At 32.1% G+C, this 18,415-nt stretch overlaps 1 protein-coding gene across 8 annotated transcripts in view; it reads left to right on the top strand.

The window, feature by feature from the left end:
* The window catches only part of LOC408915 (protein couch potato), a 183,129-nt gene that overhangs the window by 11,910 nt on the left and 152,804 nt on the right, over nucleotides 1-18,415 (top strand). The window contains exon 1 of one of the 8 annotated variants that reach the window (XM_016913010.2): nucleotides 1,380-2,074. The exons of the other annotated variants lie outside the window; for them this stretch is intronic. The gene's annotated coding sequence lies outside the window, so the exon portion shown is untranslated. Of the gene's footprint in view, nucleotides 1-1,379; nucleotides 2,075-18,415 lie in introns of those variants that run through there. 8 annotated transcript variants of the gene reach the window in all.

Genomic DNA, 18,415 nt, shown 5'->3' with positions numbered 1-18,415 from the left:
TAAAATTATTTTCGTGATATCATTTTAATTCGTGTGTAAAATAAATATTTAAATATTGTAGATTTAGTAATTTTAGTGTTGCAATGCTAGAAACAATGATTTTCTATGAAATCATACTTTGGTTATTAATAGTGGTCAAGTTCAGTTTTGAATACAATTTATCTTCATGTTCATCTTATATAAATCGCATTAATCTTCGTCAATTATGAAGTATGTCTGACCATAATCGGTATTATTTCACTTTGCTTTCTTTCTATCGACGTAGTCGGCAATTTCATTACATTCACACGTTTTATCGAATCGATGAATCATTCCAAATAATTCTCTAATTATAGTATTTATATATCTATACTTTATATTTATCCATTAAATATCCATTAAAAATTAAATTTATTTTCAAATTTTTTAATACATTTTGTAATTAAAAATCACTTATTTTATCGTAAAAAACGTTTATTTATACTCTCATCGAAATTGGAATAATCGATAGCTCGTTTTCGTGATCGACTAATATCAGTTCGTTCTATTCGAAACAAGCAGCGCCCTCACGTTTCGATGACACGCTTTACCGATCGATTCTCGCTATATAAAGACAAATTAAGATCGAGAAAAGTGGACAAGCTTCGAGTAGCAGTACAATCGAGATTTACAATTGCATTTGAACTTAGAAAGAGAAGTCGTTATACGTAGAAGAATAATCCTCTTTCCTTGACCGTTCTTCTTTCCGATAATTGGATTTGCTCGCTCGTACGTTTCAGCGCGTAAGGAACCGCGTTAAGTCGACTTTGTTGGGAAGCTAGTATCAAAGGTATCCTCACGAGCAACGTGGTCGACGGTTAGCGAAGCTTGAGTGCGATCGATTCTCGAAGTCACCACACAATCACCCAGGAAACGACAAAAGCACAAAGTTCTTTAAAATATTAATGATTCGCGGTGCATTATAGAAAATTCGATCGATATTCGCGATATTATATACACAAACACGATGAAAATTTAAATTGATACAGTTATAAGAAAAAATTAAATAATGTTTAGTATTGATTCCTTTTTACGATAAAAATATAAAAATTATTATTTAAATTGCCTTGTACAACGATCATAATGGAATTCTTTAATTGATTATTATTAGCGATGTAAAATAAAACGGATCGAATATCCTTGAGTGGGTTCTTATTGATCAGGAATCTATTTTACCGTAATTATTTTATTCTTATCAATCTCGAGTCAACGATTGTAATTAAGGAATAAAATTGAAATCAATATCAAATTATCCGTTTTAAAATTTTATTCGATAAATCTTAAAAATATTACAATAATTCATTATTTATTATAATTCATTACAACAATACAACAATATTTTCTATTAAATTTTCTTATAATTACACAAGTTTACGGTACACAAGGTTTTTTACCGTAAACAACAAAATATTATTATTTAACCATTAGGTATCGAGTATATTGTTTCCCTCGGGAAGTGTGAAAAATTCTCCCTACGAGAAAGTATTTTCTCCTGTTGAACAAAGAGGTCACGACAATTTGTTGCGGAACAATGAGGATCTCACAGGCTTCGTTTAACCGATACAAAAAAGAAGGTTAATCGTTTTATACGGCAATTATCGATAAGTACTGGTGTTTTTATTATATATTATAGGTAAATTCTGGCTCTTGACAGGATTTAAACCATCTCATAATTATTATCGAAACGTATCGTATTTATGAAAATATTATTCCAGTGTTATTTCTAATCCGCAAGTTTCCGATCATCTCTATATTATTTCCGTGGACGATTAGACCGACATGCGCTCCTCCTCGCGTCGAAACTACAAATTAGGATTTATAATCCTATGATATTCGATTGCTAATCCGGCAAAGCTGCTCGTAAATCTCGACAATATACAAAATTGGACAACATTGGTTAGTGATTTATTAGTCAGTTGATAACTATTTCCTTACATATTCGAAGAGATCACCGTTAAAAATTCTAATTATCTGTTCATCGCTTTAATTCAATGGATTTAATCAATGGCTTTTTTTTCGTGTGGTTCAGACCGTTTTTACCCATGGAGGAAATGAGGTAAATGCAAAACATTTTAATTAGCTTAATTAAATTAATAATAAAAAGGAATTGAATTGATAGAATTAATTAAATTAATAGAATTAACAAATACGTTAATTGAATATTAAATGGGAATTTAATATTGAATTCTAAAATGATGTAAAATGTCAAATTTCGGTGATCAAGTTTCGTTTGTAAATCTTTTCTTTTTCTTTTTTTTTTTTTGTTTAAAATTCACATAGATAGAATGATATAAAATCGATTGGTGCATATTTGCAAATTTATTTCATGCATAAAAAAATATGCTATACCATGCCAACTAGATATTTGGTTATACATTATTATTTAAATTTACTATTTTTCATGGATAAAAAAGTTTCAAAATATTCTAAAATATATGAAAATTTTATAACCCAGAGTGTGCTTGATCCATAGTGCATATCATATTCCAGTGTATGATGGATAGTACAGGATACGTATAAAAATGGATCCGGGATTTTCGCTAGCTTGGAATAGCTCGAAAATATCGTAGCGTAGTATAATGTTGGCCGACCAATTTCTGATGATCGCTATAAATTCAATTTCATGTATTTTCGTTGTAACCACGATCGTGAGGTTAGGAATTTTTTATTCAAACAATTTCTCGATATCGGTAAAAACAATCGCGACAGTGAGGTGCTGTGTACATATACATATACAAGGTATGTTTGTAGCGACGATCGATATATTCAGTTGCAAGCGGTTGCGGTAGGTTAGTTGTTTCCTTACTGTAATAATGTACGAGAGCATGTACGATTAGATATGTGCTTGATGCCCTAAATTTTCTAGCGACTGCTTTAAAATTTTCAAACAGTATTTCTGCTACCTTTTCGTGACACGTAAATTGCATCCGGCTTTTCGAATGAAAACTCTACTCTATAACTTTATAACTCTATTATTCTTTTATAAATAAAGGAATAATAGAAAAAGATAATAGTAAATAGAATGATATGTTATGATATTATGAAATAAATATTTGATTGATCGTGTTATAGATTAGATACTTAGATTTGATTGTAGAACACTATCGACACCTATGTAAAATCTACTGCAATTAAAATCACATTCCACGATTGATATACGTTGCTTCGAGAGATTGTCGATAAAATAATAATTGGAATTGCAAGAAATAGTTATGTAAAAAAAATAAATAAAAAAAAAAAAAAAAGAAAACAAAACATGTTACAAAGTATTGGCGTGCACGCGTCGAGCGTACAGGTAGAAATACGCATTCAGTTTCTTTGAGCGATCGATAAATTCAGTCATACGCGGTTGTATGGTGTGTCAGTTCTGTTTCTCAGCACATAATATCGTATGTATATATATATATATATACCTAACGCATTGAATTTCGTACAGCTTGGGGAATGATTGTATAACGATGAACAATTGGACTTGGGACTCTAGCGGGAGGGCATTATGGTAGAGCGGATGTTGTATAACGGTTAGCCAGCGAAGAGGAACGAGACGGGAGCAGCAAACCGTAAACGCCACGAGCGTTCATCCTCCCTGTCCTTTTTCTTCTTTCGCATTTCTTTTTACTTATCTCTCTTCTTCTCTTTCTGTCTTTTACCTCCTACCTTTGTTTTTTGCGACACTCTCTTTCTGTATCTCTATTTGATCTTTTTACCTTTCGTCTTTCCTTTTACACTATAACCTCTCTTTAATTTTTCTTACATTTTCTTCGATCTCATCGTTTCCTCTGTTTTTTTTTCGTTTCTACTTTATTTTTTTTTGTTTTGTTTTCCTCTGAATTATTTATTTTTTATTTCCATCTTCTTTTCCCTTTTCTAATTACCGAGCATAATTCTCATAATTGTTGGCAAGACATTTTGTAGCTATTAATTTGGACAACGTCTAAGCGCTGGTTTCCCCGTGTCAAGTGTACATATGCGCGCGCAAGTGTGCGAAAGAGAATATTTGTATGGCATAAAAGGAAGAAAGAGATATAGATAAAAGAAACAGGGAGAGAGAGTGAGAGAAGAAACGTTGTATACTACGAGAGTCGAAATAATATTAATATTATGAAGTTGAGAATAGAGATTATTCTCGCACCTGCCAGGTGTTCTGCATAGTTTGACGAAATTTTCAATACACGCCCTAAACTATTCGCCTTCTATTCACATACCAACAGAGCACATTTACAGAGATTTTGTTGATTTTGACATTATTTGATCGATGTTTCACATTGTATTATTAATCGAACCTCATTTCTGTTCCTTTTATTCTACAGCTTTTTTGTAATATCACGTGCAAAGCATTTTATATATATTGAGATGTGAAGCGGAAATGAGTTTTATTAGTAATTAAAAAGGAAAAAAAAAATATTGTCGCTTGTACATACTGACATCGTTGCGTTCCATAATAACGACAGCTATCAGGCGGGAAAAGGTGGCGCTTGCAGCGATTGATCGTCGCCTCAGACTTTTTCTATTAATAAACACCGATATAAAAAGAAGAAGTAATTCGTTGTTAATTCCCCATAGGACGGTAAACGGTGTGCACGATCGTTATTCTTGCAGTTGAGCAATGAAAATTACCCTTAGCATTTTTTTTTCTTATTAAACAGCTTTCATCTTTTTATTTTTTTTCATACTAAAACGGCGTTTACTTCACGCAACGTTGAAAAAAAAAAAAAACTACAAAATAAATTTGCACATAATCTGTGAATTTTTATTAAATATAAAGATTTTTCTTTTAATATACAAATTGCAAAATTGATATTTAAAATTTATTTGCTTTATATCAATTTTTTAAACAACGATAAAAGTAAATTCAAAAAAAATTTTTAGAATCATTATAAAAATATTATTTTATATCCAAGCAAGATAACAAATTTTATTCTAAAAAATTCTAAAAACACTATCTTTAGAAAAGTATTTTTTTTTTTTTAAATCGAATTATCAATTGGAAAATTTTAAAATTTAAGGCATTTATAAAAAAACTTCTAGGAAAAAAAATCTAGATCCCAATTTACATCAATTAGAGATTAAAACTTCAATAGCGTGTCGTACAACGTGTTGCAGATGATCCCAGATATATCGAAATTGCGCATGCGCGAAAACAGTATGGCAGAAGTTACTTTTCACCAGTATACCCGTAGTTCTTAAACCTGTCGAATTCTGTCGAATTCACCAAGGCACAAATAGATAATATTTTTCGCGTGACAAACAATAGTTTGCGCATCGCCCTTTATCCCGATGCTTTCATGCAATTAAACACGCGTGTTACGTGGTTCCATTTTAATTAACTTTTGAAAATAATCGTACGCGCACGCTCTCCTTGTTTAATATTTAATATCGCGGAATAGGACGCTAATTAGCAAGCGTATAGTAAATGTATTATTCATCGGTTTAATTAAACATCGGTTATGCTCATCCAGACTGTGAATGCTTTGCTTGGTAAACTGGTTTGGACAAGGAAAGGAAAAATGAAGGAAACGTTAATAATCGTTTAATAAACTTGGCATCATATCTTTTAAGAACGAAGACTTCATCATGTTCTGATGTTAAGATAAGGTAAGCTTCGTTAAAGGAAGCGTACGTATTATAAGGGAAGTATGAAAAAACCGAGTTTGAGAACACTTTCTTATGAGTTTAAGATGAAAAACTCATTTTATTAATTTCTCTCTCTTTTTTTTTTTTTTTCTTTAGAAAAGATAGATAATTCTTTTTAATAGAATATTTTAGAATATTTTTAACGGATAATTTTTCAATTCTTTTCAGAAATTAATTCACTTATAAATGTTTCTTTTCATTGTTCTAAAATTATTGCATTATATACGGTATTTAAAACGAACTATATGTAGCTAAGTAAGATATTATCTTTGTACGATATAAATCTTAATTAATAGCGAAGAATAGAACGATTGTTATATTAAAGTGTTATATCTATAAGAACTAATTGGTTCTGGCAATCGTTTACTTAGAACTTCGCGTAGTTCATCCTTAGTTTGCTGTTGAACTTTGCAGAGAGAGAGAGAGTAGAAATGTAAAATGATTAACAAACAAGAAATCGAAATTTACTTTTTATTAATCAAATGTTCTGCTTTCAATTACATAGTTTTATGACGATGTAATAAGTTAATTTAACATAAGATGATTAATTAAAATAGGATCAAACAGTCAAGTAAATTCAAAAAATATATATATTTAAAATTAGGTTAAACTAATCCTAACTATTTTATCGACTTTCAACATTTTTCATAATTTTCACGATTATTTACACGATCATGATTTTATAGTTGCTGAATTTAAAAAAGAAAAAAATACATCATTTTACAGAAACTTCCGGTTTTCGTTTCAGCACGTGTTATAACGTGTTTCGTCGACGCACATGTCTCAATGTCAATCGTATATCTTTACAAATGTTTTCAAACATCCCTCGAGGAATAAATCTGGAGAAATTAAATTGTGCAGGCTTGAGCTAACTGAATTGGCACAGAAAATGGGTTCTCCATTCTCTCGAATACAGAAAATTCTCTGTAACTAAATTGAGATTATTTCTAAATTTTTCGAATTCTATCTTTCTTAAAATTTATAATAATTTAAATCATCATAAAATTTCTATCTTCAATTATCGTTCAATTCACTTCCATTTAATAATATCTTTCTTAACCTTTTTATTCCATCTTTGAAATTATTTTTTTTTACATATAAATTAAATTCGTTTCCCTTTCTCTTTTTTCTTCTTCTTCCACAATATGCATTAAAATTTAATCCAGTTCAATTATATAATTTACATGGCACATTAAAAATTAAAAATATCACGCTTTAAAAACAATCATAACGATAAATACGCGTAACGTAATGTATTAAATATTAAAAAATATTCTTCCATAATCAATGGGAAATATTATGAGAATGAGAAATAATCTATCAAGCAACAGAGTGACAGAGGACTCGATGAGAGAAGTGACGACACGTCTGCGGCACTTCTGGCAAAAGTTATGGAGAGCGCGAGATTCTTGGCACTTGTGGCTTTCGTTCGTTTCACACCCGTACAACTCGTAAATATTGTACATACGTATTCTCGATTTTCCTCCCTCCGGGACTTTCATACTTTACATATTCTATTTTAAATTGGACATTTTCGACTGCTAATCGCGCGCAATTATTTCACGTACGATCAAACATCGCGTAATAACTTAAACGGCACATACCTAACAGTAACCGTTGAGATCCAATCCGTATATCATGTCTGTTTCAGTTTGTCTCCGTGGTTAGTAAGTTATATGATAGGCGTAAGATTGTAAGATTTTCAAGAAAAAAAAAAAAAGAAATTTTGGAATTTATCAAGAGGAAATATTTCTATCTGAATATTTGAAAATAAATTATATTATATGAAAGATTAATTTAATTGTGAACTATAATTGTGTAACAGCGTAAAATCACGTTTTAATCGTTTGAATTGCGACAGCGTTAGCAATTGTGTCATCGAAATTTCTTACAACTCGCGTTGCTTATGAATTCCTTGCGTGTAATTGCGTGAAAATAATTATAAGATATTTTGATCGATTTACATATTTGATCGATTCGCTTTGTCGTGAAGCTAACAATAATATTTATTTTTCGTTGTATATCATAACATTCGTCGAAATTCTTTTTTCAAATAATTATAAAATTATTTTTTTATATCGTCACGATAACAAAAATTCGAACAAAATTTTCTTTAAACAAAATCAACGATGAATTCATTATCGAGGGGGATTGTACGAAAAGTTTAAGTAATTTCGAGAGATTAGGTTGAGAACCACTGGTTGCCCATCTTCTTGCAACACGTGTCCGCATACGGGCAACGCGATATTCTATCATTGGCATCGTAGATGTGCTTTGCAACCATAACCATAGATACACGCCATAACAGTCACATTTTCGCGTTGTTCGAGTCGTTTCGAATCGAGGGGGATCTATCATTTTGACATCTGCACTTCCGGTCGTTGTCCGGAGGAGAATGACTTCACTTATAATCACGTATAATTGCGTAGTATATTTCTTTTCAATTTGCGCAACTTTCGATTTCGAACAAATCTCTACAATAAATTTTATGGATCGTTTACTAGATAACTTCTAATTTCGAGTTTATAGATTCTTGGAAAGCATTTATAGTTTTAGGAAAATGACATTTCGTTAACCGAAGCTTATTTCTATTAAAGAGGAAGAAGAAAAGAAATCAAATGAATAACAATCTGTAATGACAATTTTACAACGGAACGTGTTTAACACGTTCATATATAATAATGTCGTAACGTAACGAAATAAAAAAATTGTCATAGAAAAGGGGGAAAAAAAAAAAAAAAAAACAGCAAAAACAATGTTATGTTAATACATGCAAAAGTCGAAGGTCGCAGATCTCTTTCACCTATCACGTTACATTTGATTTCATTGAAAAACAAAAAAAAAAAAAGTAAGAGAAAAATACACGAAAATATACAAAAAAAAAAAAAAAAAAAAAAAAAAAAAAAAAAAAAAGAAAGCGACGATAGCGACGACGTCGCGTCGATATCGTAGGAAGTGGAGGATATCGATTGAGGAGACGGTGCATCCGCACCTGCAACATATGCGCACGCAGCGATATCTTAAAATGCAGGCGGTCCACTTAACTTGAAGGGTCCTGTCGGGTCCTTTTCTCTTTCATATACGGGTATCGGATTACATGGGTCAATGTTTCCCGTGGCTCGATATACTATGCAAATATTGTTTGCATTTTCATGCAGATTTTTTTTTTTTTCTTTTTTTTCCACCCTTACCATATAAAGAAGATGTTACACGTAGAGACGGAAACGTGTTGCCCTATACCGGTGATATTTATTCACCAGGGATTAATCGACTGCTTCTGTTACCTAGATTTTAATACGCGCGTCCATTAAAGGCGAGATGATTGCTCCGATTACCTTCGATTCTCCACGCTTTGAGGAACGAATTAAAGAAACTGAGTCAAGTTTGACGTTCTATTGCTTTTTCATACTTATAGGTATTCGAATATATCTTGGAATTTCTCTATTTTCTTTCTCTTTATTAAATTTGAATAATAATATTTTTTGTATAATAATTTAAATTTCGTATGCAAATTTTTTTTTCGAAATGTGCAGGCTATAATAAATATTCGAGGGAAAAGATCTCGAGTCAGATTTTATTTAAATTAATCATTTAATTTCAAGTTAAATTTAAATAAAACCGATCCGACGCAATACCTTAAATTAGATAGCGAAATTATATCCGGAAAATTTAATCCTAGTTTGTTGTTGAACAGCATTCGTATAACAGTATCTTTGCTTCGAAACATCATTGTCAACTTTCTCACAGTTGGAAAGTCCGAAACTGGACCAATTTAACCGTCAAAGTGTACAAATGCCTATATTAACTTAAAATTATATAGAAAGTTTCCAGACCTATTTCCAAATAAATACAATAGCAAAAATTTATTTATTATTTCTTTTATCTAAGACATGTGAAGAAAAAAATCGCAGAATTGTTAAAATTAAACGTTTAATCCACGGTTACATCACAATTGTATTCTTTCTTTTTCTGTAACTCGGTGTTACAACTCGTATTGCTCGTTCAAGGTTCTTCCACGACACGAAAGGCGTGTTCGTGTTCTACGATTGTTAAAGATAGAAATCATTTTTCAACATTTTTCTTTAAATAAACTTCAAACATTTTCACTCTTTCTCTCTTTCTCTTTCTCTCATCCTCTTTCTACTTTTATCGCAAACAAAGTGGAGGAGAAAAAAAAAAATTTATCCAATCTATGTTTCCATAATCGTACAGATGTGTAAATTATACATCTATGATTTAAAAAAACTAAAGGCCGAATATCTCTTCTCCATCTCATTCGCTCTCGATATTTCTTATCTCAAACGAATTCAAGTCGAGAAATAACCAGTTACCAATTGTATCTATTTTTCTCTATAAATAATAATTCGACCCTCGCGTCGAAGACACTAATATTTTGCACTCTCGAAAACAAATACAAATGTTGTAACGCGTTCGTTGGAAACACCTTTGAAGGATTCTAGAAACGTAAACAAAAATTCGTGTACTAAAATGTGGCTCGTATTAAATTACGAGCAATTTATCGCTCGTTAAAGCGAGCGAGAGGGGAAAGAAAGAAAGAAAGAGGATGCGTCGGTGCGACAAGAACAGAGCTAGCGGTCTCGCTCCATTTCCATCCACGATAAATAAGTCTCGATCGAAATTTTTGTACGTTTCTTTTGTGGAATCTATCCTCTTTTCAAAGGTCCCTTCCCATATCCTGTGTACATTTTTCTCAAAGATCTTAGGAAGATTCTTATTAAGATCAGGCCCGCTCTCTTTTTCCATCTTTATTGAAACGAGTCACGTATCGTGAACGGCAGAAATGTATTTCGTAATTACACCACGGTGTATATAATCGATTAAACGTACGTGCCACGTCGAGGCTTCCATTTTTCTTCTTCTTCCTTTTTTTTCTCTTTCTTTCCTTATCCCACTTGTACCAACGTTTACGATATACGTTTCTTCGATACGTTTACCCGATTTATAGTTCTTAATAACACCGATGTTTCTGATAATCTAATCCTTGATTTACGACGAAAATTTCGTAATTCTTTCGCTTTTTAAAACATTTTTTTTTTTTCTCTTATATCTCAGCAATAATTTCGATCGATTTTTTAATACAGTCTTGATTTTCTCGGGAACAAGAAATTATTACGATCTTTTTTTTTTTTTTTTCAGTCGCAGCGATTAATTTCCTTATCAAGGATATTTTTAATTGGGTGCTTGGGGATTTCAATTTAAAGCGGGAGACGTCGATTCTTTTCTTTTTTAGATTTAATAAAATTTTGTTATGGTGTTAATTAAGTGTGATTACTTTATCATCTTACTTTTTAGATAGGAAAAGTATAGATTAATGGTACGATCAAAACTTTTCCTTTCCTTTCCAATCTCCGTGATCAAAAAATGTAAGTTTCAAGAAAAATTTTTCTTACGAACTTTTCCATTTTATTCCACATCATAAACGGGAAAGAAAATCGTATCACGGTTTAGAAATCGATGAGAAAAAATAAGGCGAATTCCATCGAAGCAACTTTCGATATAATTGGACCTTCATAATCTTCGCCAACGATCTTCGATAATAAACTTACTTTCAATTTTATCGCCTAAATTAACCGTTAACCATTGCAGAATAAATTTCGACGCTAAATTTGAAATCGTATTTCGATTCTTCTTCTTCTGATCGAAAAATTCGAGATTCAATTTTACGAATCCCTCTAAAATTTTGACCAACTATTTTTTCTTTTTCTTTCTTTCGTTTCGAGTAAAACTGTTTTATCAACGAGACGCGATTGCAATTTACTTTTGATCGACGGTGCAAACGTTCCGCCAACGTCACCACGGATAAACATTGCGCGTGATTCGTGAATCACGATCGATCGATTCGAACAACTAACGTCTAATCAGATCGCGTTAATCGGGTCGATAGCTATTTGTACAAATAGGTTGTGAACGTATTCTTGGCTGGATACGATTTTCGTCATTTAAGGGCCGCCAATGATCTTCGTTTCTCGAATGCGTACGCGTTCAGAATAATATTGGCAACTAAGTAATTGCGGATTTTTTTTAGAAAATCAAAGACAATTTTTTCATGGAACTAAATAACTTTATTCTGTAATGTGTTGCCCATTTCGATCAATGACCTTTTGCCATCTTTCAGGCAGCATCATAATCCCACGTTCATAAAACTTGTGGTTTTTATTAGCGAAAAACTGAATCAGGTACGATTCGATATCATCATCATTATTGAAATTTTTACCATTCAAGGGTACATTGGGATGAATAATAAGGAATGAGAAGAATTTCTCTTCATAAAGGGAGTGATTTTAGAGTGTAATTATAATTTTTGTTTATTGTCGAATGCTTTCAACGAAAATGTAATTTGAAAGTATCCAAGTTATGCAAGTGTGAATTTTCGTTATCTTTATCTCGCTTTGTCAAAGGCGATTATTCGATCGTGGCTCGAATGAGCGTGTTCAGGATTTTCTATATAAATGTAACGTTTTATCAAACGAATAAGCTCTAAAAAAGAAACGAATTCGTATCAGAGGTTATTTCGTTCGACGAATAAATGCTGTGAACCCGTTTCACGATAAAACTGTGGAAAGTTGCTCTGGAAAATTATTTCTTCGCTGCTCTAGGACAGTTACTCTGTTCTGTGAAAAATGAACCCTGCGAATATTAAAATAAAAACTCTCGAGATTTTTAGATTCTTCTTCAAAAGTTGGAATCTAGAGTAGAATCTCACCTTACTCTCGACATAATAAGTTTCACAATAAAAGAATTACTCTTGCGAAAGTTTAGATCCATTAATGAAAAGTAATCTTAAGGGTGCGAATATATTTTCGAGAGAATTAGTTGCTCTAGAATTTACAGTTTTATATTATTCTCAATAACGAAAAAAGTAATCTTAAGGAATATATTTCTTTACTCTTCTAGAAAAGTAATCTCCTGCCAATACATTTCGAAGTAAAAATTCTGGAGACTTCTTGCTTTCGAAAGCTAGATTCTTGTTCAAAAGTTAGAATTCGCTCTCTCGAAAAGCAATTTTAAGGGTGAGAATAAAATTTTGGAATAAAACTCTCAAGGATTATTTTAGAAAGATAGATTTAGTGTCCATTAATTAGAGGATTGCTCTCGAAAATTATTTCTTGCGTTTTAAGAATAATTTTCTGACGAAAAATAATTTTTGTTCTAACATTTCAAAAACTTTGGAAACTTCTTTCTTTCGAAAATTAAATTCTTTTTCAAAATTTAGAAAACAAGATATATTTTATAGTAAATAAAAGAATCTTTTGAAAGATAAATTCTAGTGTCCACTAATGAAAAATAATTTTAATTTCTCTTATTTTTTTACTTCTCTACACGACGAATTTCGAAAGAAAAAAACTCCAGAGAATTTTTGCTTTCGAAAAAATTAGATTCTTCTTTAAAATTTAAAAAACAAGATACATTTCATAGTAAATAAAAGAATTACTTTCGAAAGATAAATTCTAATGAAAAATAATTTTAATTTCACTTACTTACTTACTTATTTACTTCTCTACACGACGAAAAAGAACCCTAAAAATTTCAAAAGAAAAAAAACTCCGGAGACTTTCGAAAAAATTAGACTCCTCTTCAAAAGTTCTAAACTAAAACTTACCTACCTACTCTCAACAGGATAAAACTCTCAAATAGTTACTCTCTCACAAATATATATCTTCCACCAATGAAAAGTAATCTTAAAAATTGCCCTCGAAGATTATATAAATTCTTCTCCAATGTTTGCACTATTCTCTATACAACTAGAATCCTAAACTCGCCACTTTGTTCACCGACAAAAAACGTTCCTTTACGCTCAAATACACGTACACATTAAAATACACATTAAAAATTCTCTCTAAAAAGTGCACTCTAAAATATACAATAATACAATATATAAATATATATAAATATATAATATATACAATAACGCAAACAACGACACTAATCGTCTTAAAGAGAAGAGGAGAAAAGAAAAATTAATTCGACGGATAAAAGAATCGACTACTCACAATATCTGGAATCGAAAGGGAGCCAAGTCTCTCGATTAAAAAGGGGGTGGTATGCAGGGGAGGAATCCGTGGGGGTCCGCGGTATGACGTCCAGGGGGGGAGGGGACGCAACGAGGGGTATCTCTGCGGATCACATCAGGAGCCCCGGGATAATTAATTAATCGGGCTCGTGGACGAGGTTTTCGTCTCGGGGCCCCCCCTCGGGCTGTCTCGTTTCGCTTGTCCTCTCGAGCCGTGGGGCTTTAATTGCTCAAAGGGGATCGTTAGGCCAAAATCGCAATGCGCTTTCCACGATGCCTCCACGAAGCAACAGATCTGCGCGCGACGGGGAATCGGAAATGAGATAAAAATGGACGGCGAGAAAAGATAATCGAACGACGTATTCTTTCTTTCTTTCTTTCTTGTTCGAGGCGAACAATGGCGGAGGAATGATATCGCGCCTCTTTTGCGAGTAGCTCGTATATTATATCGCGTTCCATAAGTTTCTTTCCTTTGTTTCATATCGTATATTTGATTTATTGATTCTGTCACTTTGCTTCATCTCTCAGGAAACTTCGGTATGTTTCCAAAATCGTTGGATTGCTCGCGAAATACTTCATCGAGTCGTGTTTCTCTATTTCGTTTGGATTGGAATCGTTTATTTATGAAGGAAATTTTTTAATTCAGGCAGGAACAAGCGAGTAGAGCAAGATTTTTGAAGGTAAATAAGCACGTTTATATAAAAATAGGCAGTTAAAGTGGTGCGAAAGAAATTTATGGAACGTGATAGTATTATTTTATTGGATTGTTCGGAAAGTAAGTTTTTCATGACAATCGAATTCAATCAATTCAGTCGAATAAATTCAATCTCAATTTCTCGATTGTTATTCGTCGGTTTGCTTCGATCGAATGCCTCTATTTTCTCTTCGTCGGGTTCCAGAACGTGGCGCATCTTTAATGTCGAAATAATCGAAATTTTGAAAACCAGTATTGACATTGGCGTACCAAATCGATACACCTTTTCTTGATTGAACAATATTCTTACCTTTTCGGCAATGAAAAAGTAAAATACACTAAAAATTGCTCCTTTCTCGCATCTTTGTTATCACGCACGAAAAACACAACAGAATCGAACGAATTTTCCTCGTGAACAAACCACGAATTGCCAACTCTCGAGATGTACAAGTACCAGCACGGTTCAGAGTGAAGTTGGCTGTGGATAGACTAGCGACACCCGTGTGAGAAAGTGAAACTACTTTCCGAGCAAACTTCGTCTCTTTACGCCTTCTTTCTTGAAAAGTATACGGACAAAGATCGAAACGAAGCGAATTAGAAATTCTTCTCGATTAAAAGGATAATAGAATAATAATTTATTAATGATCGCTTTGTTTTTCAAGTATTTTTAAACCTAAAACAATTATTCTGACTTTTCTATTCTGATATTTCTATATATATATATTTTTCTATTTAACTCTAAATCGAATATAGTCGCCTCGTCACACGATTCGATTCGATTCGATGAGATTGGAAATTCGAAATTCGATTTCGAAAAAGATCAATTTTTTCGATCTTCCAAAGTTTCGACAGGGATGAAAGGAAGAAAGTCTCCCTCTTCCTCGCGTTTTTAGTTAATGAAAATTATTTTGTGAGAATTATCGCGTGCCCCGAATCGAAAAACCGAGATCCGCGTGTTTCTAAACGGGGTCACGAGGCGAGGAAAACACCACCTCTCCTCCGTGCAATTTTTTTCTTCCCTTCCTCCCCCTCCTTTCGTTTCTTTTACGCTCTATTCGAGCGTACACGCGCCACCAACTTGACTCACAATTCCAAAAGATACAAAGTTTGTTGTTGAACAGAATAAAGCAACAAAAAAATTACTTTCTAAAAAATTAAGCAATTAAGTTGATTTAATTTTATTATAGGAGGGACAGACATTATTTCATTGCATACAGAACGGTTTCGTACAGCAATAATTTTCTTCTTTAAATTATTTGTACGCTTTGGATATTTGTATTAATTGGTTTTAAATATTTTTGTAGCGTGTTTTTAAAAAACACGATTAAGGAAATTCCTCGAGGAGAGATTAGCGACCTCGTTTGGATGTTTAAAGAAGAAGTCTGCGTATCGTCCCCAAGGAGACCAAAGCCAGTTTCCATCCATCATTTTCCAAGATTAAAACTTTGGAAAAACAATTTAAATTATCGATAGATCAAAATAAAAATATTCGAAACTAGGAATCGGGCAAGAAGTTAAACAATTTTAAAAATTTTGGAAAATTTCGATAAACTAATCAGCTTCACAAAAGGAATATTAAAAATAATCTTCCATCGAAACAAATTTTCTTCCACTTACCTATCCGTTTAAAATTAGACCACGTCTCTTTGATTAATCTTACGTTTTACGCGTATATAAAAAACTACTAAACGCTCTTCTCATATTTTCCAACAATTTTCCCTCTTTCACTTCCCCCCACCACTCTCCTTTCCTTCCATGCATGGATTTAATTGCGAAAGAACGTTCGTTCCATCCATCCCCTGCCAATTTCACCCTCCGCTTGGAGCGAAAGTTCGAAGATTAATTAAAAACGAAGCTCGTGTCTCGGCAGGAGTGAAAGGAGTTCGTTAATTCCGTTCACCGGGTCACGTTTCACTTTCGTAAACGAAACAAAAGCCCTCTGTTTTTTAGAGACCGGGTGGAATCACGAGGCAAGCAAGCAAGCTTCCACGTGCAATCCTCTCCTAATTTTTCTTCCTTTTCTTCGATACTCTCACGTTTCCAATCGACGATACAATTTTCGATCGGTCGTCCCACGTGGTCGATTCGCGTCTTTGGTTACGAAAGAAAAATTGCGCTCTCCGCCGATCTTACCGATTCCTATCTTACCTCGCGATCATTTGTTTCACGCGCATATGTTTCTCCAACTACTTGTCACGCCATATCGACGAGAATTATATCAAAATTTTTTAAAAAATATTCTCCTTTTTTTCTTTTCTTCAACTTCTTCCTTTCAAGGACATCGAATCAGATGTTTCAAACGCTTTGATTGTCCGGTAAAAAAAGATCAAATATTATCTCGATTCGAGTTGAAAGATTCTGTGAGAGTTTTTTTTTTCTTTCGAATAATTTTAATATAGAAAAAGAAAAATTAAACGTTTCAAATATTTAAGAGATAAAATATTATCTCGATTCGAATTGAAAGATTCTGTGAGAGTTCTTTTCTTTTTTCGAATAATTTTAATTTAGAAAAATTAAACGTTTTTTTTTTCGATAAATTTATATTATCCGGAAAAAAGGAGATGCTTGCTCGTTTACTCTTAATTCAATTAACTAAGCAAATATAAAAACTATTCGCGAAAGAATGATAAATATTCACGAGGCGAGATAAAAATCGCAAGCAACACACTCGAAAACAACTTACCTTCGACCTTTACGTTAAATGAAAATCCATATATCAAGGAAGAGGGAGGCGATTTATTTATATAAAGCGACGTAATTTCGCGTTACATATTATATTCCGTCGTTTATAATTCGAAGAATTATATGAACGAGGAAACGAGAAAGAAACCTATCTTTTCTACTTTCGTATATCGAACGAAAACGCGAAAACGTGTGCCGCCCAGCTGATCGATCCGGCCACCGTTGCGAAAGGAAGAAAAGTGGCGCGGCATTTCTACGAGGAGCGAACCGTGCGCGTCGGGCGAGCGCTTGTGCGCATGCGGAATCCGATCGATGCCCACGTTCATTGACATTGGCCAGACACGCCACGTTTCGCGCGTTTCGGATAAACGACGAAACACAGTTTTCACCTTTCGATCCAATTATTCCTTCCCTCTTTATCCCTTCGATTTCTTTTTTTTTCTTCTCTCTGAAGAGAAGACGAGAAGATAAATTTCAATTTATTTATTGTGTAATTTATTTATCGATATTTCTTCGCTTTTAAAGGAAAATTTTCTGAAATTTCTGAAACCAAAAGTGATATTCAATATTTCATAAATTTCGTTAGTTTTATAAACAAAGGGATATATATATATTCGTTCTTGTTCGATGATAATTTTTACAGAGATAAATTTCAATTTATTTACTGTGTAATTTATTTTTTAATATATTATATTTCGTTCCTTTTTATTCTTCTCTTTTAAAGGAAAATTTTCTGAAATTTCTAAAACCAAAGGTGATATTCAATATTTCATAAATTTCGTTAGTTTTATAAACAAAGGGATATATATATATATATTCGTTCTTGTTCGATGATAATTTTTACAGAGATAAATTTCAATTTATTTACTGTGTAATTTATTTTTTAATATATTATATTTCGTTCCTTTTTATTCTTCTCTTTTAAAGGAAAATTTTCTGAAATTTCTAAAACCAAAGGTGATATTCAATATTTCATAAATTTCGTTAGTTTTATAAACAAAGGGATATATATATATTCGTTCTTGTTCGATGATAATTTTTACAGAGATAAATTTCAATTTATTTATTGTGTAATTTATTTTTTAATATATTATATTTCGTTTCTTTTTATTCTTCTCTTTTAAAGGAAAATTTTCTGAAATTTCTGAAACCAAAAGTGATATTCAATATTTCATAAATTTCGTTAGTTTTATAAACAAAGGGATATATATATATATATATATATATATATATATATATATATATATATATATTCATTCTTGTTCGATGATAATTTTTACAGAAATAAATTTCAATTTATTTATTGTGTAATTTATTTTTTAATATATTATATTTCGTTCCTTTTTATTCTTCTC

This window comes from Apis mellifera, linkage group LG7 (genome assembly GCF_003254395.2).
Source record: "Apis mellifera strain DH4 linkage group LG7, Amel_HAv3.1, whole genome shotgun sequence".
NCBI classification, from domain to species: Eukaryota; Metazoa; Arthropoda; class Insecta; order Hymenoptera; family Apidae; genus Apis; species Apis mellifera.
The sequence above is the reverse complement of the archived record's forward strand: the minus strand, read 5'-3'. Positions and strand labels throughout refer to the sequence as shown.